Source organism: Mustela putorius, unplaced genomic scaffold, assembly GCF_011764305.1.
Source record: "Mustela putorius furo isolate JIRA1106 unplaced genomic scaffold, ASM1176430v1.1 tig00003859_pilon_pilon_pilon, whole genome shotgun sequence".
Classification (NCBI taxonomy): Eukaryota; Metazoa; Chordata; class Mammalia; order Carnivora; family Mustelidae; genus Mustela; species Mustela putorius.
In genome coordinates this window covers 19,388,506-19,415,414 of record NW_025422011.1, presented here as the reverse complement: position 1 = coordinate 19,415,414, position 26,909 = coordinate 19,388,506, and the positions used below count along the sequence as shown (strand labels likewise).

Sequence of the window (26,909 nt, the reverse complement as noted above, 5' to 3'; positions counted from 1 at the left end):
AATTCACTGTATGTATTAGTGTCTGACACTGAGAAACAATAAAAATAGGAAATAAGTATTATATCTGGAAACTGGGATAACATATTGAGAAGATTTAAAGAAGACTTTTTAGTATAAAATATGACATTAAAACAAAAACTGTGTGCCTGTTTTATTGTTGATATGTGAGTATACAATGTATCTATCCAAGTGAATATAACTATAGTTTTTTAGCATAATAGTATGGATGGGTTCTCACAGTACATTTAATGTCAGTGATCACAATAGTAAATGCCATAAGGAAAGAAGAACACTGAAAGACACAGAAAGGAAAAGCAATCCAGATAAATAATGCTGATAAACAATGAAGAAATTGTATTATGAAAATCCGGAATTTCATCCCTACCCCAGGCGGTGACCATCTTCTATCTTTTCTCTTTTTCTTTCCATGCAACTCACTGTCTTGGATTTAGCTCTAGTTTACATTGGTAAAGGTCACAACTGTGATATCTACTTAATTGGACAAGGATGATTTGTTTTTTTGTTTTTTATGTTTTGTTTTATTTTTTCTGGTGTGTTAAAAATGTCAAAGTCATTCTAGGGCAGCAGTCAACAGTGACCCTATTCAGGAGCTTAAAGGCATCCAAGCGAAAACTGCATTCTGCTTGGTGCCCGGCTGTTTAAAGCAAAGTGGATTTGTGTTTCCCTTTCTTCTGCCAAAAATCTGTTGCAATGCAATTTCCAGGAACTCTCAAAGCAGTGCACCTAGGCTGCATTTTTAATCCCTGCAGGTTTCACTCACACCGGAGTGTCAACACTCACATTTCTGATACAATCCACCTGAAGAGCAGGCTAGTTTGGGGGGATTATTCAAAACTCCCGGATTATTCTAATTTATATTCAAGGTTGAGAACTATTAAAATCCTTACTCTAAGAATGGGAAAGGAGTCTGAGAATTAAGCCTGCCCTTTTCCCCCACTTCCCTAGAGAAAAGAAGATTTCTCAACTAGCTCAGAGGTTTTAGGTAGATTTGGTTTTCTACCAGTTGTCTGTCATTAGCTCACTCTTTGGCCAGCTTTCACGTCTACCAACTACTGGCATTCTTCCAGGCTACATAATATGTTTTGTATCTTTATATCCAGGGTTATTATAAGGATAAACATGAACACATACACTTAAAAATTTTCATAAACTGTAATATTACAACTAAGGAATTTTGTTTGGATTGCATTTTTGGTCCTTGGAAGTTTTAAGAGTTTCTTTGATTATTTTGCAGCAGATATGGCATGTATGTGGCAATGAAGCTAAATTGTTAAAAATATTTAAAATATTTTTATTTTATTAAATAATTAATAATAATACAAATAATAAATGAATATTAAAATTAAAATTTAATTTAATTTAAATCCATAAATATGATATAAATTTAATATATAATATAATATATAGAATTATAACTAAAATAAAATTTAATTTAATTTAAAAATTAAAAATAAATTTAAATTAGAAATTAACATAAAATAATGAATAATCAAATAAATTTAAATATAGAAAATAAAAATTCAGTTTAAAATAAAAAACATGTTATTTTATGAATATACATCATATAGATGTACATAATATTTGTAAAATTATATATATATTTTTTTAAGATTTTATTTGACAGAGAGAGTGAGAGAGGGAACACAAGCAGGGGGAGTGAGAGAGAGAGATGCAGTCTTCTCGTTGAGCAGGGCGCCTAATGTGGGGCTCGATCCCAGGATCCTGGAATCATGACCTGAGCAGAAGGAAGACGCTTAACGACTGAGCCACCCAGGCACCCCCTTGTAAAATTATATTATAAAATTATAAGATACATATTTGATCTGGTAAATATGAAAATTGAACCCACAAGGAACCTTTGAGGTATATTTTATAGTACTGGTGTGCAGGTTTGTATCTTGGAATAGTCTGAAACCAAATTCTCATTAGCTTTCATTTATTCTTGATCCTTGATACTTATATAATAAGAATATTATTCAGAGAAATTGACTAGTTCAGGGGTGCCTGGTGGCTCAGTGGGTTAAGCCTCTACCTTTGGCTCAGGTCATGATCCCAGGGTCCTGGAATTGAGCCCCACATTAGGCTCTCTGCTCAGCGGGGAGCCTGCTTCCCGCCCCCCCCCACTGTCTGCATCTCTCTCTACTTGAGATCTCTGTCAAATAAATAAGTAAAATCTTAAAAAGGAAGTTGGCCAGTTGAGTATCTTTATAAAGTTCTTCCAGAGACAGTTGTTAACAACAGGAAGACATAATTCATTCAATCATCCTAAAATTAAAATAGGAACAAAATATTATTGGTCAAAATGTTATTTTAGGGAAGTCTAGGAAGTCATGTTAATATTCAGAGAAAACCTCACTACCGAAAATCTTCTTTGTCACAAAAGAATGGCTAGCAGGTTCCATTTTATTTTTATTTTCTTTCATAATTAAGATTTTAATGGTTGTCTTGAGGACCAATACACAGATGTTTCAATTTGTACATGATTAATGTATGTACCAAAATATTTAGAAGGTATGCGGTTGTAATTCTTTTCTAAGCAGTTATTCCAGTGACTTTCCAGCTTAAATTTGGAGGCAAATGTTTTTCTTAAGAGGCTATCAAGTGCAAATACTTTCAAATGTTGATAAGCTGCTGTGCCATAAATCCCCCTAACTCACAAAATCATCTACACCACATACTCAGCACATGATCAAAGTTATGAGGTAAACTGAACTACCACAACAAAGATGCTACAGAGTACATGAAATTCTGATAGGGAGAGCCAAGGTCAAAGGAATGGTTTCCCTTAGAAAATAGCTCTACTAAAAGGAAGATGAGAAGAGAAGTAATTTAAAATGTTCAAGGCATAATAAAAAGAAACGTGGCTCCAAATTGCCATATAGTGTACTGTGTATTATAGGATATAAAACTACTTCCCCATCTGTGGAATGATAATCAAGACAATCAAAACCTCCCATATTCAATATCCCACTATTTTCTGATTGTATCAAAAATAAACAACCAGCAAATGGTTTTGCCTCTTTAAAAAAAAAAAAAAATTAGACTTAAAAAATGGGATGAGGCAGGATTCTCTCCTTCTTAAAAATGTTTCTGGAGCTACTAAAAGATTTACATGTACAAAATAGTTGATAAAAAATATTCCTCTGGATTGTATAAGAGAGACCGGCACCATCCGTAAGACATGGTTATGCTGTAGTCAGACTCAGTTTTTTTTTTTTCCTCTCCTTCATCAGAGGCTGGACCTTCCTTGTTTGTAATTTCTCCATTTCCTGCCAGTAAATTATCTTTAGTTTCTGGGTTAAACATTTTCTCCTGTTTTTCCTTTGCCCCTCTTTTCCCTTTTGTCTGAAGATTATTTCCTGCTGCGTTTTCTGGCTTCCTTTCCACTTATGCAGGCGTAGATTTAGATGACAAGCTCCCCTGCTCATCTACCCCTGGGCTTCTACTTCACTGCCCCTTTGGCAGAGCCCACCCTCCAGTGCTTCCTGGTGGCAGGGACTGCAGGGGCCCCGTGCTGGAGGCCATATCGTGAGCAGAGGCTTCATGAAGCTGTGCTGCCTGGTCCCTATCACTCCCTGTGTTGCCACACAAGGTGTTGGGGCCCACAGGAGGAGAACCGTAAGACTGGTTCCATTTTCCCTTCCTATATATTCATGAACATTTTTAGACACCCAGCAAATAGCAATAAGTTTCATGGTGCCTCCAATGTAACAGAGACTGAGTTATTTCAAAGGCATTTTAGATTACCTTCTAGTTACCACTTGGCTATTCATAGGTAAGACTTACCTCAGTGTCCCATCCCCTCCATTGATCATCAGTGCAAGGGACATTTTATTTTAGACATTAGAAATTATTGTCCAGGGGCGCCTGGGTGGCTCAGTGGGTTAAAGCCTCTGCCTTCAGCTCACATCATGATCTCCGCGTCCTGGGATCGAGCCCCACATAGGGCTCTCTGCTCTGTGATCTCTGTCTGTCAAATAAACAAATAAAATCTTAAAAAAAAAAAAAAAAGAAATCATTGTCCAATTTTTCTTTTCTCTTTAGATTCAATATAATTCTTGATCCTAAAAACTCTTTCTGCAAGGGATATTTCCTTATTATCCTTGCAGTAGAAAAGCATATAAGGAATTCAATCAGCTTGTTTTGATCATTTTACATCAATAGTGCTTCCTTTCCTCTCCACGAATTATTCATTCATTATTCTTATATCTTGCAGCTACTGACAATCTACCAAAAGGTTTTTTTTTTTTTTTTTTTTTTTTTTTTTTTTTTAAGCAAAGGAAACCTGAAAAATTACAATTTTAGGAAGACAATTTCAGTACAGACATACCTCGGAGATACTATGGGTGTGGTTCTAGACCACTGCAATAAAGTGAGCCAAACACATTTGTTTCCCAGCGTATATAAAATTTATATTCACACTATACTGTAGTCCATTAAATATGTAATAGCATTATGTCTTTAAAAAGTATATACCTTAATTTAAAAAATGCTGTCTTGCAAAAAATAATCAAAAGATAAAAAACTTCAAAAGTAAGCAGACACATTATAAAAAATGGAATAATAATTACCCAGAATGTAATTACAATTAGGCCAACACCTGACTTTTCAACAGCAATGATGGAAGCTAGAAAGTAGTAGAATAAGATCTTCAATAGGCTGAGCTAAAACAACTGTCAGTCTATTAATCTGTACTTGTAATGATTTTAATGTAATAAAAAAATCAGTGGTCATTACTGACTTAAAACTGTCATAGTAGCTTGTAAATAGTGAGAGGGTGGTCAGAATTAAAATATTTTAAGGTCTTTGCTTTTTTTTTGGAAAGCAAAAATATTGAATAACTGCAAACTCTGACAGGTATTCACATCAAAATATTCTGAATAACTCCACCCACATAAAAATATTACTAAAAATGCTAGCCATCAAAAACAAAAACTTCATGGGGACCCTGGGTGGCTCAGTGGGTTAAAGCCTCTGCCTTCTGCTCACGTCATGATCTCAGCTTCCTGGGATGGAGCCCCGCATCGGGCTTTCTGCTCAGCGGCGAGCCTGCTTCCCCTTCTCTCTCTGCCTGCCTCTCTGCCTACTTGTGATTTTTCTCTCTGTCAAATAAATAAATAAAAAATCTAAAAAAAAAAAAAAAAAAACTCATGCTAGTCATTATCTGGGCTCTTAGCAAGTCATAATCACTGACTACAGATCACCATTACAAATACAATAATTACGAAAAGTTTTGAAATATTTTGAGAATTACCAAATGTGATACAGGGACTTGAAGACGCTGTCAGAAAAGTGGCACTGAGAGACTTGCTTGATGTGGGGTTGCCAGAGACCTCCATTTGTAAAAGACACAGTATCTGCTAAGTGCAATAAAGCAACGTACACCTGAGGCAATACAGAGAGAATGATTAGGAGGACAAGATGATAAAAGCAAACAAAATTTTTAGGAGATTAAAAGTATCTTCTTGGGGAGAGACGGTGAGCCCATGGTGGTGGGAAAGGAGAGGAGGGGATGGATTTGAAAAATGCAAAGGATAAAATATATTGGAGGGATTTATGTGGAAGTATGAGATAATGAGTTGATTCTTTTAAATAAGTTGTGAAGAGGAGGAAAGTGGACAAATGGATGGGGGAGCCTCTTAACAGAATGGAAGGAGATTGAGTACATTTTTGGTGAAAGAAAAAAGGGAGAAGGAATAAAGATAATGAAGACAAAATTTAGAGACCTATATTAAGTAGTCAGAATTCTAGAAGAAACTCCAAGGGATATGAATATGATCACTAGGTGAAGAGTTGAATGTAGAGAACAGGAAGGGACATAACAACTCGGAAGAAAAGTTGGTTAAGATGAAGGAAATTATGGATAAATTTTGATGTAGATGAAGGACAGTTCAGAGGGGATGCTACCCAATGGCCTTCAGTTCGTCAGGGAAAGTTAGGCCCTTTCTGACTCTGGAGAAGCTTCCTGTCCCTCTAGACAAATGTCTTGGCAAAACTTGTCTGTACCTATCACATATACCCCAATTCCAATTTCTTTCTTTTTTTTTTATTATTATGTTCAGTTAGCCACTGTATAGTACATCATTCGTTTTTGATGTAGAGTTCAATGATTCATGAGTTTCATGTAACACCCAGTGCTCATAATAACATGTGCCTTCTTTAGTATCCATCACTCTGTTACTCCATCACCCCCTCAACCCTCAAGTTATTTCCCAATGTCCTTCAACAGATGAATGGATAAAGAAGATGTTGTACATGTATACAATGGAATCTTTTCCAGCCATCAGAAAAGATGAACACCCATCCTTTGTGCTAATTCCGATTTCTAAATTCCCTCCATAGCACACCTGTTGGTACCCTACTTTTTCCCCCAATCCTCGGGGGAAAAAAATATCTCAAGAGAGATGAAGTTAGGAAACATGAGATCCAATAAAATGAGGTATTGCAAAGAAAATATAGCAAAATGAATTTAGAAAAGAAAATATAGCCAAAGATGATATAAATTAAAATTAATAGTAAGTCCAAAATAAAATTAGCAACTCATTTGTATCCCAATAAATGTAAATTTGTCATTAATATGTAGTAAGGGATAAAAATCACCTAACATTCACTTATTTCCAATGTATTAAAACCAACTTCTAAAAGATAGGGTTAAATGCTAATCCATTCTGCCTATACAGTATCATGTACATGTAGAGAGACGCTAATAATGCTTTTCAGTTACAGGCTTATGCTTCTTTCCCATGGTCCTTTTTAAGCATCATCAAGTTCCCTTAGTTGGGTGCTCTGATATGCTGGACTCTCCCTTTATCATCACTGTCCTGGAAACCTGTGTTGGACTCTGCAACTAAATGTTAGATACTCAGTTCCATGAACATGTATTAAAAGCACAGAATTTGGAATTCAACAAATCGATTGTAAATCCTGGCTTCTGCCATTTATTCAATGCACATATGAGATACTGAGAAATTAAACTGGAGACTGTGATTATTCCTTTTGAAACAGAGCTAACAATACAAAACAATGACCCTAATAAACTAAAATGTATAAATGCTAAATTTATAGCACAATATTGGGCATATAGTATAGCTAGTGTTTAAGAGCATAGATTCTATAGGCAAACTGCCTGGATCTGAATTTGTGCTCTGCTACTAATCAGCTGTGCAACAAAGGCAGATTTTTAACCAATTTCTTACCAGCAACATGGAGATAATACTATGTTCCTCAAAAGTTGTTATGAGGACAAACTAGAGATTATTAGTTTCAGACTTATTTGTTCTAATGAAGTATCATTGTGTGTTCTAACTCTGGGGAAGTGTCCATCACAGAATTCTATATGGGGTTTGGAAATAAGAAAACAATACGTGCATTCATCAAAAGAATTTCCACAAAAGGACTTCCAAAAACAACAGGAAACATAAGATCTTTATATTTGCTGAAAGTAATTATTCTCTGCACTAGATTTGATGAAAGACCAGAGAATTGTCATCCTGATCCACCCTCAATGCACTGAGTTGGATTTAAATGTTTCAAAGAAAATTAAAAATAGCAGCCTTGCTTTTCATCACTATATGAAACACACTGATATTCAGGATTTTGTGAAATTGTAGACAGTCTTTTTGAATCTCCTAGAATGCTGGTGTTAGGCTTTCCTATGACATGTTTAGTCCTCTTTGATCTCCTCTTTATGAAAGCATGAATATTTTCTGAGTGTCTGTACCTACCTAACCTAGGAAGTTTTTCAAATCAAGTATACTCAAAAACCAAACTTTTCTCCTTTGTAGGCTATTGCGTAAGTTCTACTTGCTCAATAATAATAATAGTAATGGATTTAATTTGCATAGTCCTTTATGGTGATTACTATAGGATTACTATTTATCAGATTATCACAATAAATAGAGCAGATATTACTGGAACTATTTTACTTAAAAATGTACTGAAACACAAACCCAGGTTTTTTATGCCAAATCTTGTGCACCAAATCACCGTCTCAAAATGCACATTACTTAGAACCTTAGAGATATTCTTACAAAAAGGAATGAACATTTAAATATGCACTGCTTCTTATGTTATCACAATACTTAAATTTTATAGAGTACTTGTTCTGTAACTGACTTACTGATGAGGGCTTTACACAAGTTTTCTCAGTTAAAATCCAGAAAAACACTTTGAGGTGGCACTGCTAGTATTCTGATGTTATAAGTGAGAGAACTAAGGCATTAGAGAAGTTAGTGACCCATCTTAAATCTCAAAACTAGGTCATTGGCCACTGAGGTTTTGAAGTCATGTGTATCTGGCTTTAGACTCCGAGAGCCTGACCAGCACTTTACATCTGAAACTGTGGCTCTGCTGACAAACCCCTTGCAGACAGAAGAAAGGAAAAAGGAATAAATAGCAAAACAACAAGAACGTAATTCACAAAATGGCAATAGGAAATCTATACTTATCAATATTTACTTTTAAAACATACTAAACTGTCCACTCAAAGACACAGAGTAGGAAAATGGGTATAAAAGCAAGACCTAACTAGATGCTGCCTACAACAGACACATTTCCCCTTTAAGGACACGTGTAGACTGAAAGTGAAGGGATGGGAAGAGACATTCTACCCTTATGGAAATCTCAAGAAAGCAGAGATAGCTATACTTATATCAAACAAAATAAACTTTCAACCAAGGACTATGAAAAGAGACCAAAAAAGCCATTATATAATAACAAAGGGGCCAATCCATCAGGGGATTATAAAATTAATAAATATGTACCCAAAATAGGAGCACCTCAATATATAAGACGAATATTAACAAATCTGAAGGGAGAACAGACCACAATGTAATACAATGGTAGTAAGGGACTTTAGTAGCCCTCTTTCAACAATGCATCGATCATCCAAACAGGAAAGATATATTGGACTCAAACTATATGTTAGATTAGATGGACCTAACAGATTTTACAGAATATTCCATCTAATGGCAGGGTACATATACCTCTCAAGCACGCACGGAACATTCTCCAGAATAGATCATATATTAGCCCCCGAAACAAGTTTTAATAAATTTAAGAAGATTGAAATAATAACAAGCATTCTTTCTAACCTCAATGGTATGAAATAAAAGAATCATAAGAAAACTGGATAATCCACAAATACATGAAAATTAAACAATGTATTCATGCACTATCAATGAGTCAAAACAGAAATCAAAATAGAAATTTTAAAAAAATATTTTTTCAGACAAATAAAAGTGGAAACCTGATACACCAAAACTTATGGGATGCAACAAAAACAGTTCTAAAAAGGAAATTTAGAGGGATGCCTGGTGGCTCAGTTGATTAAGCATCTGCCTTCAGCTCAGGTCATGATCCCAGAGTTCTGAGATTGAGTTCCATATCTAGCTCCTTGCTGAGTGAGGAGCCTGCTTCTTCCTCTGCCTGTCACACCCCCTGCCTGTGTGCACTCACTCTCTTTCTCTCTTTCTGACAAATAACCTCTTTAAATAAAATAAAAATGAAATTTAGGGTGATAACATAAAGAAAAAGAAAGATCTCAAATAAACAACATAATTTATACCTAGCAAAGAACTAGCAAAAGATCAAACTAAACCCAACGTTAACGGAAAAGAAAAAAATAACAAAGATAATAAGCAAATACATGTAATAGAGACTGAAAAGATGATAGAAAAGACAGAAGAAATTAAGAGCTGATTTTTTTTTTTTGTAAAAGATAATATAGACAAAACTTCAGTTAGACTTACCAAGAAACAAAGAGAAAGGACTCAAATAAATTTCAATTGAAAGAAATGGTGTTACAACTGATGCCACACAAATAAAAAGGATCATAACAGACTAGTACAAACAATCAGGCACCAAAAAGTTGGACAACCTAGAAGAAATAGATAAATTGCTAGAAATACGCAATGTACCAAGACTGAATCATGCTGAAATATAAAATCTGAACAGACCAATCATTACTAAGGAGAGTAAATCAGTAATCAAAACCCTCCCAGCAAACAAAAGTTCAGGACCAGATGGCATCATTGGTGAATTCCGTCAACAATTTAAAGAGGAATTACTACCAATTTTATCAAAGAGAAAAAAAAAAAGATGGAATACTTCCAAATCTAGACTAGGTCAGCATTTCCCTGGTACCAAAGTCAAACAAGGACACTACAAGAAAAGAAAATTATAGGCCAATATCTTCAATGAACATAGATGCAAAATCCTCTACAAAATATTAGCAAATGGAATTCAATCCTGCCTTGATAGGATCATACACCATGATTAAGTGGGATTTATCCCAGAAATGCAAGGATGATTAAACACTCACAAATCAGTAAATGATTTAAAAATCATACGATCATCTGAATAGATGCAGAAAATGCATTTGACAAATTCCATATCCCTTTATGATTAAAAAAAAAAAAATCCCCACAAACTGGGTATAGAGGGTAGGTACTTCAACATAATAAAGACCACATTTGACAGGTCCATAGCTGCTAATGTCATACTCAACTATGAGAAACCAAGATCAGAAACAAAACAAAGAGGTTCCCTCTGAATTAGTTGTCCTAGGCAGAGCAATTAGCAAGAAAAAGAATAAAAAGCACCTGGGAAAGAAAGAAGAAAGTCTCTGTTTGTAGATGACATCCTATACATGAAAAACTCTAGAGACTCTGTCAAAACTAATAACCTCAGTAAAGTTGCTGAAAGGCACTGTGAGCCTTCTATTTTGATCTGCCACATACTATCGATTCAGATTTTACATATAGAATCTGCACCACTGAGATAAATTTATAAGATAACTTTTGAAATGGTTCAACATTTTCTGTAGACACAATATTGTGAAAATATCCATACTATCAATCAAAATCCATCTATAGATTCAGTGTAATCTGTCAAAATGCCAGTGGCATTTTTCACAGAAATGGAAAATAACAAACCTAGAATTTGTATGGAACTACAAAAGATTCCCAATAGCCAAAGCAATTCTGAGAAAGACCAAAATCAATGGCATCACACTTATTGATTTCAACTACATTGCAAAGCTATAGTAATCAGAACAATATAGTAGTGGCATAAAAACAGATCTGTAGACCAATAGACTAGAATAGAGAGCCCAAAAGGTAAAAACAAACAAACAAACAAACAAACAAAAACAAAAAACCCATAAACATTTTCTATTCAGTTAAACCTGAATTCAGTTGTCTGCTCTGTTACTTCCTAAGTGATTTAATCCTTGGCAAGTGCTTTGATATCTTGAAGAATCTGTTCTCAAAAAAAAAGGAAAGTTATCTCATACAACACAATAATAATACTTTGTATTAAATAATACTTTGTAGGGTTGTTAGGGAAGACTGAATGAGATAATGCATTTAAAGCACACTCAGAAATATTCAATTAATGTTAGCTTCTTATAAGTAGGTAGATAACAAAATATCAGTTGAGTCCATCTTTCCATTATATGCAAAAATTGGTCTTTGATGCTTCTGGAAACATTTTAGTGATAGCACTAGATGAACATGAGTTTGATGGTTTAATTCACAACAGTAAATTCCTGAGGACCTGATGGTTTAATTCACAACAGTAAATTCCTGAGGACCTGGGGCATATCTTCATTATTTTAGTTCCTCTAAAGTTCACCATAATACCTTTAACTAATGGTATTTGTAAATATTTGATGAATGAAGCAACAAATTAATAAATTAATGAACAAGGAATCTGAGAGAAAGAATAGTTCCTCATTGCCCAAATTACAATGTGTTCATGAGATGCTATATCTCTCTTAAAACTTCTTCACACCCGTAGAATCATTCTGTCATAGAGAGTAAACATACTCATTTTAGTGACAGCAATGCTATGAATTTCCATATTAAACACGTGCTCTTTTTCATACTCCATCATTAGTCATGTGTATATCGTGAATTTCAGTATCCATGATGGGAACAACTTTGCCTTAATCCAACCTACCACTCTTGCTAGTTATACCCCTTAAGGCTAGACAGAGTCAAAGAAAAGTGAGCTTGGGGTTCAGGGCGTTTCATTTCCAATATTGTATGTAAAATATTCTAATTTTATTTTAAAACAAATATAAACTGTGAATGTTCATGAGTGTTTTTTCATAGATGATGATAAAACTACCATATTTAAGTTATCTGAGACACCAGTGTTTAGTTTTTCAGAATAATCTATGTTTATTGTCCAGGCTTTATTAAAATGCCAGAATATAGCATGTGATCTCGTTGAATCCCTGACAGCTTTTAATTTTGTCACTGCTCATTCTCCATGACCAAATTTACCACTGGACTCTAATCCATTCAGGAATCATTCCTGCTGGAATATATATATATATATATATATATATATATATATATATATATATATATATATATATATATATATATATATATATACACACACACACACACACACTCATATATATATAAACCTGTCTCACTACCTGAGGCGCCTGCTATCAAAGGATGGAGATAACAGAGAGTTCCCACAATACTGTGTAAAGACGCAAGAGGCAACATTTCCTATCCTCTTCCTACAATGTTGACCATTTGTAAAACCAGCATTCATTTTACTTCCATGGATTAGGGATTAAATTTCCTATTATTATTAATAGGGTGAGGGTCCTATGCATGCCAGCCTGCTTTTCTGGGCACTTAAGAAATCCTGATTAACATTTTCCCAGGTCCCTTGGGAGCCTGGGTGGTAGAGTGGGTTAAGTCTCTGCCCTTGGCTCAGATCATGATCTCAGGATCCTGGGATTGAGCCCTGCCTTGAGCTCTCTGCTCAGCGGGGAGCCTGCTTCCCACTCTATCTCTGCCTGCCTCTCTGCCGACTTATGATCTCTCTCTGTTAAATAAATAAATAATCTTAAAAAAAAAAAAAAAGATGGTACCTGCCAGACTTCTTCAAAAAGTTAGCACTTGTCATTTTCCATACTTTATTCTTTGGAAATAAATCATTAAGTTTATCCTACACTTAAGGGAGGGGTAGTTAAGTTTCACCTATTACAGAGGGAATGCCTATGTGTATATTACTTAGAATTCTTCTGTAAGGAATATTTGTCCTCCCCCCACTTCTTATTTTATTGATATTAGAATGGACTCATAAATATTTGTTTTAGATTTTAGGTTATAATCCAGTATTATCCTTTTTTTCCCCCCTTTAAATAGACTTCATTTTTCAAAGCAGATTCAGGTTAGAGCAAAATTTAGCAGAAATACCGAGAGTTCATATATACCCTTGTGTGCCCTCCCAACACAAATACAACCTCCTCCGCTATTAACACCTCTCCCTAACGTGGTACATTTGTTATAATTGATGAACCTCCATAGACACCTCATTATATCGCCCAGACCCCATCATTTACATTAGATTTCTTGGTGGTGTTAATTCTATGTATTTTTTTATAAAGATTTTATTTATTTGCCAGAGAAAGAGAGAGTACACGCAAGCAGGCAGAAAGGCAGGCAGAGGCAGCCAGAGAAGCAGGCTCCCTACGGAGCAAGGAGCCGGATGTGGGACTCGATCCCAGGATGCTGGGATCATGACCTGAGCCAAAGTCATCTGCTTAACCAACTGAGCCACCCATGCATCCCATGTACCTTGACAATTGTATAACTGCATGTATCCACCATCATATAGAATGTATCCTCATCTTTCATATGAGTAAAATGAATTACAGAGATATCAGGTTGCTCACAAAAAGTGGTAGAGTTGGCTGACATTGTATGAGTGGAAATAACATCTCATTAAAATTCAGTATAAATTTTATTTGAATTATTTTATGTATCATTTCCTTGTAGATATACACTATAATTGATTCATGTATGTCCTTATTTCCAGGTTTTTTTTTCATTTTTCCATTTTAATAAATATATAGGTAGCACTTAGATAAAGATCTGCCTCGTACTCTACCATGAGAATGAAGTATGTGAAGATAGAGATCTTGCTTGTTCATTTTTACATCCCTCTTCCTTCCTCATTCATCCCTCTATTAATAGCATTTACTGCAGTGCCTAGCACCAATACAGGAAGTGATAAATGATTGCTTACTGAATGAATGATTATCTAATAAGTTAGTGAGCTTAAGGTTTTTTCAGGCACACCTTTGAAGCTAATATTATGGAGACCTCATTTTCAAGGTTTCTTGAAGCCACTCTCAGAAGCAAGAAATATGAGCAGAAAGGGGTGTTGTTTTGATTTAGTGTCACATACTTAACCTTCTTAAAAATGACTTAAGAGTTTCACATCCTAGAGGGTGTTTTTATAGAATATTACTTAAAGTCTCATAATATTTTGAGGAAATTCATAAGTTCCACCTGTGTTAATAACCATCTGTGAACTGCATCAAGCATGTAATAAAGGTTCCAGACCCTTTTGGAAACCACTGTTTTTTGAAGTCTAACATTTTTAATGTATAAAAATGGGAATGGTTCCCATTTAGTCCCATAATAGTCTTAGTACGATAGACACAAAGGAACAACAAAAGACCTTTACTTTGGAGCAAATTACTTTGTCTTATACCACATACTTTGTTCATATAGCTAAAGTTATTTTCTGAGTATTTTTTAAAAGAAATGTCCAAGAATGAACATCTTCCATTTCTGATTTTCTAATAAAGTATGATCATTCCTCTCCCCATTTTTAACTGACCACATTTTCCTCCAGGAAAACCAGCTATACCCAACCTATTTTTAGACACTCTAATTTTCTGGACCTAAATATCAGGTTTTTTTGGACAAATTCGATTCCCCACCTACCCCCTCCTCCTCCTTCTTCAAAATAAGCTTTATGCCCTACATGGAGTTTGAACTCAGGACCCTAAGATCAAGAGTCACATGCTGTACCAACTGAATCAGCATAGTCACTCCAAAATACACATACACATACAAATACATACAAACACATACAACACATACAAATACACTCCAAAATACACATGCTGTACCAACTGAATCAGCCAGTCACTCCAAAATTCCACTCTTTTTGGTTTGTGGAATCATCTTTATTGTGGCACTATGTAACTATTGTGTTTCACTAATTACGTCTTTTTTTTTTTTTCCTGTTGTCATCTCTGTAGAGTTGTTTTCCTGGTGTTGGTTTAGATACCTATAAATGGATTCTGCTGTTATCAAGTGCTTGAATTTTAGTTGTACATTTAATCACCTGCAGACATTATTTTCCTCTCTGCTGCTGTGGTACAACCATTAAGAATATGAATACTTTGAGTTCTTGGAAGACTTGCATATCTTTATGATATATTGGGGTCTCCTGAATTAATAATTTCTCTTGGGGACTAATTTAATAATTTTTTAAATTGTTTTATTAATTGGACTCTACCATCTACAACTGATAAAATATGTAGTGGATGTATGGAAGTTTATAGCCAAAAGAATAATTCAGAAAGTTATTAAATTAGAAATGCTGTAGCCATCTCCTAATTATGTAGGAGTGTTCTGAAAACAAGAAGCAGAAAGATGGAAAATTATTGGATCCTGGTGACATCCTGGATTATGAAATTAACCAACTCAAGAACTCCTCTATTTTAGGATTTCTTTTTTTTTTTTTTAAGATTTTATTTGACAGAGAGAGAGAGAGAGAGATCACAGGTAGGCAGAGAGGCGGCCAGAGAGAGGGGAGCAAGCAGGCTCCCTGCTGAGCAGAGAGCCCCATGTGGGGCTCCATCCCAGGACCCTGAGATCATGACCTGAGCAGAAGGTAGAGGCTCAACCCACAGAGCCACCCAGGCGCCCCTATTTTAGGATTTCTTATGTGAGAAAATAACTCTTAGTGTTTAGGCTGTTTTTAGTTGGGGATTATATAACTTACAACTAAATGATTTCTAACAGAGTCTTCAGTATAGTAAGGGAGAAAGATAATTATACATATTAGAAATGAAAACTAACGTATGTCGATGATAAAAAATCTTAGGGATGGACAGAAGGCAAAGAAAAATGTGATCTTCCATGGGAGAATTTGGAAAGATTCATTAGTGCATGTTAGACTCCCAAGTGTGTTTCAAGCGTAAGTGGGAATTTATCTGGAAAAGGATTTGGGGGAAGGTAGAAGTAACCATGGGCTGAGGAACAGAGAAGGGGACTGTTGGGAATAATGCAAGACCTAAAAACCCTGTGCAGACACATGTGTGTATTCATGTGTTTACACACACAAGTGAACAAGAGAGGAAAGAGAAGAAGGGACTGTTTGAAAATGGTGAGTGGTGAGGTTTGGAGTACTGACAGTGAGAAAAGTAACTGGGTAACAGGCAGGTATAGAAAGAGAGGTAGAGAGACACCTGGGTGGCTCAGTGGATTAAGCCTCTGCCTTCGGCTCAGGTCATGGTCCTGGTATCAAGCCCCACGTTGGGCTCCCTGCTCAGCAGGGAGCCTGCTTCCCTTCCTCTCTCTCTGTCTGCCTCTCTGCCTGCTTGTGATCTCTGTCTGTCGAATAAATAAATAAAATATTAAAAAAAAAAAGAAGAAAAAAAAGAGAGGTAGAGGAAGGCTTTAAAGGAGCTTCTGTTTCCTTCTGTCCCAGGAATTGTTATGTTAAGCTGAAAGGCGAAATGAATCAGGAAGATCAATCAACACAATCACCTTCAGCTTTGTCTTTCACCACATTGCCCTATGAGCATTGTGGAGGATGCAGTAGAGGGGGAACAGAGGGCATCTGTGCGGGGTCAGATGGACAAGAAAGCTGTAACTATATAAAATGTGGGAGGTTGGGAGAGCCAGGTGGTGGGTATTAAGGAGGGCATGTATTGCATGGAGCACTGGGTGTGGTGCAAAAAACAATGAATACTGTTATGTTGGAAAAAAAAAAAAATGTGGATGCCTCTGGGGGTAGAGCTAAGAGTCAAAATTGGGAGAGAGAATTCTAGGCAGACATTAATGAGCCACCCATGCCTTCCACTCCGATTGGATTTTCATCACTTCTTATCTTTCCTCAGGCATATTGCTTCCTCTGGGTTCCTTAAAATTAGAAAGCTTTCTTATCCCTCAATCCTATACCTACTCTTCTCCCTCACTCAGGAGGCTCTGCCTGGCCTCCTCACCTGGGGGACTGCTCATTCTTCAGGTTTGTCTTCAAGGCTGCTTCTTCAGGAAAACTTACCTGACCCTCCCGATGGGTCCGCTCACTATACTGTGCCCTACTCTCAAAGCAATCAAAAGGAATCTTTCATGGTAGTTTTCCAAACTGTACTTAGTTAAATTTTCGTGAGATAACCTGTTCCGATGTCGTTCTTCTAGCAGACTGGGATGCAGACAGAAATAAAGTTGCCAATAAGCTGATTTTAAAATGGGGAGATTAATCTGGATTATCTATAGGGGCGCAAGGTAAAGCAATCTTAAAAGTGGGCAAGAAGAGCCAAAGGAGGGAGTTGTGACTATGGAAGACAAAGAGAGAGAGAGATTTGCTTAGTTTGCAGACAGAGGGTGGAAGGTACGGCTGGAGGGCATGAGTGGGCTCCCCCAGCTAGTGAAAGAGGACTATATTCTTCTGCAGATTCTTGAGAAATTAACATAGTCCTGTTGAAACCTTGATTTTTATTTATTTTATTTTTTATAATTTATTTAACTTAATCTAACCATATGTGGTAAGTGGTTACCACATCAGAGAATACGGATCTTGACGATACCCAGCACACCAGATATGGAAGAAAGCAATCAACTGTTTGAAATTTCTGTAACCTTGCTCTGAGTGGAACAGGGAAAGGCCTCAGACCATTTCAAAATGTTCTTTCAAGCATGCACAAGAGCACCGCAGACCCAAGCATGCTGAGGGCTTACAGGAAACCTTGATTTTAATTCACTGAGACCATGTCAAATATCTGACCAATAGAATTTTGAGATGCTAGCCTTGCTTTTTTCCACTCAGTGTGTTGTAATTTGTCATAGAAGCAGTAGAAAACTAATACCCTAATATTGCACCAAACTTAGGAACATTATGACTTTGGACAAATGGTTTAGCCACTATCTGAGTTTTAATTTTCTTCTCTGCAAAAATGGGGATTCTAATACACCTTTTTTCTTCCTCATAATTTACCACTTGGACATGAAGATATATCATAAAATTGGCATATAACTTTATTCTAATATCTCCTCTCCTGGAAAAGTTATTAGTTGTTACATCTATATTCACTCCCTTGGAATCACAGTGATGTTACCATACCCACCGCCATCTTCACGAGGTATTTGAGAAGGAAGTAGTGACTGAGCAGGGGCCACTGGCACTGGTAAGACTCAGATTACAGAGTCAGAGGAGAAAGCACGTTGGGACAGAAAGCAAATCGAACAAAAGCACAGAGAGGGTAATGTGTGACTCCTTCAGAAGATACAGAACACCCCGAGGTTGCCACAAGGGGTCCTGTCCAACAAAATAATTTTTCATAATTGGAATAGTACGTATTTATAGAATTTATCACAGACAACTTCTGCTCACATTAGACCAAAAGGAGATTTGGGCGCACTCCAGGATTTGTTTTTGTTAAGAATCCAGTCAGCTCTGTTTGTTTTTAGGGAATGATTTGTTGACTCTTATTTAGAGATAACTCTATTATACAGAATCCCACAAGAGGGTCTGTGTTTCCTCTTAGCAATCATCTAACTTTGGTAAACAATCTGAGACTGAAGAACTAGAGAGAAGCAGAATGTCAGGAAGCTTTGGGCTTTCAAGTTAAAGCTGTTATTCAGAAATAAGAGGTAACCAAAGAAAAGGATGTGTATTTTCTGCTGAAGTAAAACAGGAGGACTTTAGTAGAATTAGGAGCCCAGAACAAGAAGGACATTAAATTACATATTAGCTAGTGATATATTTTATTTGTATTATAGCATATTATTTTACCATAAGGATAAAGGAGGTAGAACAAGGAGAAAGCTTTTTTCTTTCATCCTTTTTTTTTTCTTTTTCTAACATTCTGAGTCTCCCCAACATTGTCTTTAACTATCACCACATAGAGTTTTTCATGGTCACACTTTGTCTCATTTTATATTTGTGAGCTAAAGTTTAAAAAGGGATGATTCTTGGAAAATTATAGGTCGATGGCATTCATACCACCTTTCCTTATCACTTCCATTTGTCAACAATCTATAAAATTTTCAGAGATTTTTACTAGATCAAAGTACTGAGTGTGTAGAAAAATAATATATTTGGTAAATTTAATTTAGTAAATACATATGAGTGTTTATATTCTTCAAATCGTTTGTAATTTTTATGTCCCAATTTAAAAAGAAAAAAAGACCTAAAGCAATTACTTGATCTTGAAGGAGACTTTAATGAAGTTAAAGTACGTTGTAGCAAACCGGACTCCAGAGAAAGAGTACTCTGTAGAAGCCCCCTCTCTTTTTACCAGTAGCACATAATACAGAAACTAGAGGCTTGAGGAGAGTTATTATGTAAATTGAGGGTGAGGAGAGACATATAGTCATATATAGTAGTTGAATCCTGTCAACGACTATGTCTAATAGGAGGTGTTAAGATGGAGTTGGAAATAGAAAGAAATCAGAATATTACAGCTTGGGTTAATCATTAACAGTATAATCCAAAAGCATTTTGATTTTGGTGGCTCCATGAACATCTCAAAGTCTCAGTTTCTTTATCTCAGAAATGGAGTGAATACCACCAGCCTCACAGAGTTCAGGTGAAATACAGTATAAAGAGTTCTGTGATGTGTCTGTTCTTCTAAGTAGCATCAAACATCTTCCTTTGGTCAATGTTGATGCTAGTTGTGAAGAGTTACAGAGATAAAAGAGGCATTTTCTTTGCCTTTAAAAAGTTTGCAATTTAGGGGTACCTGGGTGGCTCAGTTGGTTAAGACTCCCACTCTTGATTTTTTCTCAGATCATGACCCCAGGGTCATGAGATGGAGCCGCACATGGGGCTCCATGCTGAAGATGGAGCCTGCTTAAAATTCTCTCTCTCCTTCTCCCTCTGCTCCCCCCACCTGCCCTGTCCACGTGCATGCATGTGTGCTTGCTCTCTCAAAAAAAAAAAAAAAATCATTATTTCATTTTTCTGTCAGGACCCTGGGAAATAAATTAAGTCAACAAAACAATTCCAGTCATTTCACTCACGTTTATGGTCCTCATTATAAGGAAGATATAGACCATGGTTTGGTCTCTGGATAGGCCAGTGCATGTGTAGGCTTTGGCAGAATTCATCCCTACTAATAGTGGTCTTTGGTGCCCATCATTTCTCATTGTTTCAGTTCCTCCGTATCCTTCTCTTGGTCTCTGGTTGACAATGATACAGGCTCTATGCATCTCATTTATGTCCTCTCTTTAAGGTACCACCATCCCTTCATTGTCAGTTGTCAGTTTTCTTAATACCATTGTTTACTTTTTTTCCAATTTTTTTTTTTCATTTGTTCAGGTAGGAGAGTAAATGTAATCACTGTTATTCAGTCTTGGTTAGAAATGAAATCTATATCATTCTGTTTTAAGAACGCTAAATATTTTATTTAAAGTGCTTACAAGTTGAAATACATATGCTTTGATGTATATGTTTACATATGTTTGCATATATATATATATATATATGGTTGCACTTACCATTGCTGTGAGAATACGATTTGTGAGCTAAGAATCAAAGCTATTTTTCCATGCCATTCACTTTCACATTCCCTGATTATTCTTCTGGATCTTTCTGCTACTAAGGAAAGAACTTCACACATCACCTATTCCAGTTTCCTCATGTGATATATTAAAAATACACACACACAGTATATAAAAATCAATGTAGAAAAAATCCACACACATAATATATATATATACTCTCTCCAACAGAACATGAAAATGACTAAGATAAGCCATTGATTCTGGGATTCTTTCTTTGACAAGTATACTGCCAAGGATGCTCATTTCATCCACTTATAAAGCAGTTTCTTTAATAGTTTTTATGTTTAAGACAGGTTCTCATGCTGTTTGAAAGGTTCGAGCTTTGGGAAAAGAAGAGAAAAGACGAGAGGGGCACCTGGGTGGCTTAGTGAAGTAAGTGTCTGCCTTCAGCTCAGGTCATCATCCCAGGGTTCCTGGGATCAAACCCCACATCAGGCTCCCTGCTCAGTAGGGAGTCTGCTTTTTCTTCTGCCCTTCCCCATGCTCAAGCTCTGTTCGCTCAGTCTCAAATAAGTAAATAAAATCTTTTTAAAAAAAGAAAAGAGAATCTTGGATGCACTTCTGAGGAAGTTATTTAAAGTTATTTTGCTTGGGGAAGAATTATGGAACATATTCAAGTGCTAAGAAAATGAGTATCTAACACATTTCTAAATTACTGGAAGAGGTAGTTGTTTAGTTTCCTGTGGTTACTGTAACATCACAAAAAAATGTGATGGCTTAAAATAACAGAGATTTATTTTCTCACATGTTTAGAGACTTGAAGTCTGAAATCTCACAGTACACCTCCCTACCTCTGACAACTGTTTCTCTGGGAGTTTTAGGGGAAAATATGTTCTATGCATGCCTCTTAAAATTTCTGGTGGTTATGTGAACATTCCTAGGCTTCTGTCTGTATCCTTCTTGTCTCTACCTCATCTTTACATTGTGTTCTCTTCTGTGTATATAAATGAAATCTCCCTCTGTCTTAGATAGACACTCAGGAGGATATTCAGGGCCCATCCATGTAATCCAGGGTGGTATAGACTGAACTGTGTCCCCCTAAAATTCACATGTTGAAGTTTTAACTGTATTTGGCAAAGATGCCTTTAAGAAAATAATTCAGTACTTAACGTCGTAAGGTTAGAGCCTTGGTCTGGTAGGATTTTAAGAGACTCCAGAGGGCTTGCTCTCTCTCTGCCATGTGAGAACACACTTAGAAGTCAGCAGTCTCCAGGTAAAGAAGAGAACCTTCACCAGACACCAAATCCTGCTAAATCCGATCTGGGTATTTTCAGCCTCAGGAATTATGAGAAAATACTCTGTTGTTTAAGGCACCCAGTATATGATATTTTGTTAGGGCGACCTAATTGGACTAAGACACCAGGCAATTTCCTCTTCCCAAGGTCCCTATTTCATCACATCCTTTACCATATAAGATAATATTTACTCTTTTGCCATTGGACCTAACATATATTTCTGTGGGGACGCCATTGTATACCCGATAGTGTACTAAGTAGATGCTCTGTTATTGTTTTGTATTTATTTAAAGAAAACAGTAATTTAATCAATCTGCAATTCAAAAATTTACAAACATCAAAGTTTGTGATTAGAAAATAAATATAATTTCAGTGGCAGGCCACCATCCACATTGCTACATGTACCTATTTCCCTTTTGGCTTTTCAATGTTCTTATTGAGATATAGTTGACACATAACATGATATTAGTTTTGGTTATATGGCATAATGATTTGATATTCGTATTTATTGCAAAAGAATCAATGCAGTAATTTCTAATTAACATCCACTTCCTACATAGTTACATTTTTTTTTTTTTTTTCGTGATGGGAACTTTGAAGATCTACTCTCTTAGTAACTTTCCAAGTATGCAATGCAATATTATCAATTGTAGTCACCATGCTGCACATTAAATCCTCAAAACTTATTTGTTTTATAACTGAAAATGTATACCCTTTAACCTTTTAACCCCCTTCACCCGTTTTGGCCACCACCTAGTCCCTACCTTGACAACTGTCAATCTGTTCTTTGTCTATGAACTTATTTCTTCATTTTATTTTTTGTTTTTTGATTTTGGTGAGACCATACTGTTTGTCTTTTTTGTATGACTTATTTTATTGAACGTAATATTCTCAAGGTCCAGCCCTGTTGTTGCAAAAGGCAAAATTTCATTCTATTTATGGCTGATTAATATTATATATATCTAATAATACTATATTTGCATCTTTATCCATTCATCTATAGTTGGACACTTACTTATTTTTCTATATCTTGGCTATTGTAAATAATGCTGCAGTGAACATGGGGATGCATATATCTTTTCATGTTAGTGTTTTTGTTTTCTTCAGAGAAATAAATTGATGGATCATATAGTAGTTCTATTTTTAATTTTTTGAGTAAACTTCATACTTTTTTCCATAATGACCACATCAATTTACCTTCCTACCAGCAGTGCCGGGGTGGGGTGCCCTTTCCTCCACATTGTCACCAACAATTGTTATTCTTATTTTTTTTATACTATCCATTGTAACAAGTGTGAGGTGATGTCTCATTGTGGTTTTGGTTTGCATTTCCTTGATGATTACTGATGTTGAGCATCTTTTCAAGCTTTTCAAGTACCTGTTGGCCATCTTTAAATGATTTGAAAATACTTTTTTCCCATTCAGTACATTGTCTATTCATTTTGGTAATGGTACCCTTTCCCCCGTGAAGTTTTTTGGTTTGATGTGATCTCACTTATTTTTGCTTTTGTTGCCTTTACTTTGGGTGTCATATCGTCTTCAAGACCAATGTCAGGGAGTTTACTAACTACATTTTCTTCTAGGAATTCTATAGTCTCAGGTCTTACATTCAGGATTTTAGTCCATTTTGAGTTCCTTTTTCTGTATGGTATAAAATAGCTGTCCAGTTTTATTGTTTTGCATGTTGATGTCCAGTTTCCCCTCCACCATTTATTGAAGAGACTGTCCTTTCCCTATTGTATAGTCTTGGCATCTGTATCATAAATTATAAAGATGTCTTTTATTTATTTATTTGACAGAGATCACAAGTAGGCAGAGAGACAGACAAAGAGAGAGGAGGAAGCAGGCTCCCCACTGAGCAGAGAGCCCGATGCAAGGCTTGATCCCAGGACCCCGGGATCATGACCTGAGCCAACGGCAGAGGCTTTAAACCGCTGAGCCACCCAGACACCCCCTGTATCATAAATTAATTGAATATATATGTGCAAGTATATTTCTGAGCTCTCTATTCTGTTCCATTGATCCATGTGTCTCTGATTTTGTACGAATACTGTACTTTATTTTATTTCTATAGTTTTATGATATAGTTTGAAATCTGGGAGCCTGATGCCTTCAGCTTTGTTCTTTGTTAAGATTGTGTTGGCTATACAGGGTCTTTAGTGGTTCCACATAAACTTTAGGATTATTTAATCTATTCCTGTGAAGAATGCCATTAGAATTTTGATAAGGATTGCATTAAATCTATAGATTTCTTTGGGTCATATGGACATTTTAATAATATTGAGTCTACTTCATGAGCATGGAATATTTATGCACTTATTTGTGCCTTCTGCAGTTTTTTTCATTAATGTCTTATAGTTTTCAGTGTACGGGTCTTTCAAATCTTTGTTTATTTCTAAGCATTTTATACTCTTTAATGCTACTGTAACTGAAATTATTTTCCTAACTCCTCTTTCTTGTATTTTCTTTTTTTAAGATTTTATTTATTTATTTGACAGGATTGAAAGAGAGAGAGATTGTGAGCACAAGCAGGGGGAATGGGAGAGGGAAAAGCAAACTCCCCGCTGAGCAGAGAGCCCAACACAGGGCTTGGTTTGAGAACCCAGGGATCCTGACCTGAACAGAAGGCAGATGCTTAACTAACTGAGCCATCCAGGCATCCCCTTAATTCTTCTTTCTGATAATTAGCATTTAGAAACACCTATTTTTATATATTGTTTTTGTATCCTGCAACTGGATTCATTTATGATCCAAAATGTCTTATTAGTTCTGACAGTTTTGGGGAGTGATCTTTAGGGTTTTCTGTATATGTATAATATCATGTCATCTGTGAACAAAGGCAAGTTTCTGTCTTTCTTTCCATTTGGATACCATATGTTTGTTTGTTTATTTGTTTATTTATTTATTTTGCCTACCTGCTCTGGCTAGAACTTCCAATGCTGTGTTGAATAAAAATGGCAAGAGTGGGTATTCTTGTCTTGTTCCTCATTTTAGAGGAAAAGCTTTTAGCTTTTCACCATTGAATATGATATTGCCTGTGGGCTTGTTGTATATGGTCTTTATTATACTTCAGTCTGTTTCCTCTGTACCCATTTTGTTGAGAGTTTTTGGAAAGTAAATGGATATTGAGTTTTAACAAATGCTTTTCCTGCATACTGAGATACTTAAATGATTTTATCCTTTATTGGTTAATGTGATATAGCACACTGACTGATTTACAGATATTGAACTATCCTGCATCATTAGAAAAAATCCCACTTCATTATGGTATGTGATCTTTTCAGTGTATTTTTTAATTTCATTTGCTAATTTTTTAGAAAGATTTTATTTGTTTATTTGACAGACAGAAATCACAAGTAGGTAGAGAGGCAGGCAGGTGGGGCCAGTGGGGAAGCAAGCTCCCTGCCGAGCAGCAAGCCTGGTGTGGCGCTTGATCCCAGGACCCTGGGATCATGACCTGAGCTGAAGGCAGAGGCTTTAATTTAACCCACGGAGCCACCCAGGCGCCCCCAATTTGCTAATATTTTGCATTCGTGTTTATGAGGGATCTTATCCTGCAACTTTGTTTTCTTGCAGTGCACTTGTCTGACTTTGGTATCCGGGTGATGCTGATCCTGTGAAATGAGTTTGGAGTTATTTACTCTTCTTCCATTTTTAAAAAGAGTTTGAGAAGGATTGGTATTAATTATTCATTATGTGTTTGTAGAAATCACCACTGAAGTCATCTCGTCTTGGACTATGGTACATCCAGATAATGGAATATTAAGCAATACTAAAAAGACATGCGCTATTAAGCCATGAAAACACATGGAGGAGACATAAATGCATATTACTAAATGAACGAAGTCAGTCTAAAATAGCTACATACTATATGCTTTCAACTATAAGACTTTCTAGAAAAGGAAAAACTATGGAAAAATCAAAAGGACCATGATTTCCAGGGTTGAGGAAAGTGAGGACAAATAGGTAGAACACAGAGGATTTTGAGCCATGAAAAATATTCTGATAATGCAATAATGGGTAGATATTATTATACATTATTCCAAACCCAAGAGTGAAAACTATGGACACTAAATGACTATGATGTGTTGATGCCGGGTCATCCTTGATAACATTTGTATCAACTGGCTGTGGGATGTTGATAATGGGGGAGGCTATGCATGTGTGGGACTGGGGCTGTATGAAAAATCACTGCATCCCTCCCTCATTTTTGTTGTGAACCTAAAATTGCTCTAAAAATGTAAAGTTAAAAAAAACTGACAACAACCAAAAGAATAAAACCATACTGCGAGTTTGGTGTTCTTGACCTAATTTAGCAAAGCAGCGGTAAACAGAGACCCTCTGAAATTACATAAATTTCCCATCCCCAATTTATTTACTGTTAACCCAGAATCTGAGACCTCATTTCTTTAACTCCAAAAATACATTATCTTTCTCCAAAGTCAGTTCCCATTCTGTATTAATTCATCATATTCAACAAGGCTTCTTTCCACAAGGAGCATCTCACTGAAGCCAAAAGCCTATGCTAAAGATAACATGTATTATATTTAAATGTAAACAGTTCCTCAGTTAAATACTAAATTTTTGTATTTAAAGTGATTTAACTTTTTATACTTCGTTGCTCACACTGGTGACGCAATGTATCATCTCCTCCAGTTTTTGTAAGTAATATATGTAATTTTTTTCCTTAAGAAAATTGGAGATAACTTCAGTATTGATAGAGACATTGGCAAACCAGGCACCTCAGTTTATTAATATGTGAGCACAAGGGTAGCCTTGGCAAACTTATGGAAGAGAAAAGTTACACTGTCATTCTTCTCCCTCTGCTTTCTGTGCACTTAATAGTTAATAAAACTCTTCTTATCATCTGTCCAAAGAGCAGAAGCCCACAAAAACAGAGACGTAGGTAGGTAGGTAGATAGATAGATAGAGAAGACCTTTTATTTTGAACATATTCCCTGTCTCAGCCTTACCACCAAAATCTGGGAGCATTTTCACAAATGTACAGTACTTTTATGAAAAAAAAAAA

At 35.9% G+C, this 26,909-nt stretch overlaps 1 protein-coding gene and 1 non-coding gene across 2 annotated transcripts in view; one reads left to right on the top strand and one right to left on the bottom strand.

Annotated features, from left to right (window-relative positions):
• LUZP2 (leucine zipper protein 2) overlaps positions 1-26,909 on the top strand; it is a 500,071-nt gene that overhangs the window by 444,746 nt on the left and 28,416 nt on the right. The gene's annotated exons all lie outside the window — the stretch shown is intronic.
• Positions 17,699-17,821, bottom strand: LOC123387811. The gene has a single exon (XR_006602299.1). It is a non-coding gene; the product is annotated as a small nucleolar RNA SNORA9 (small nucleolar RNA).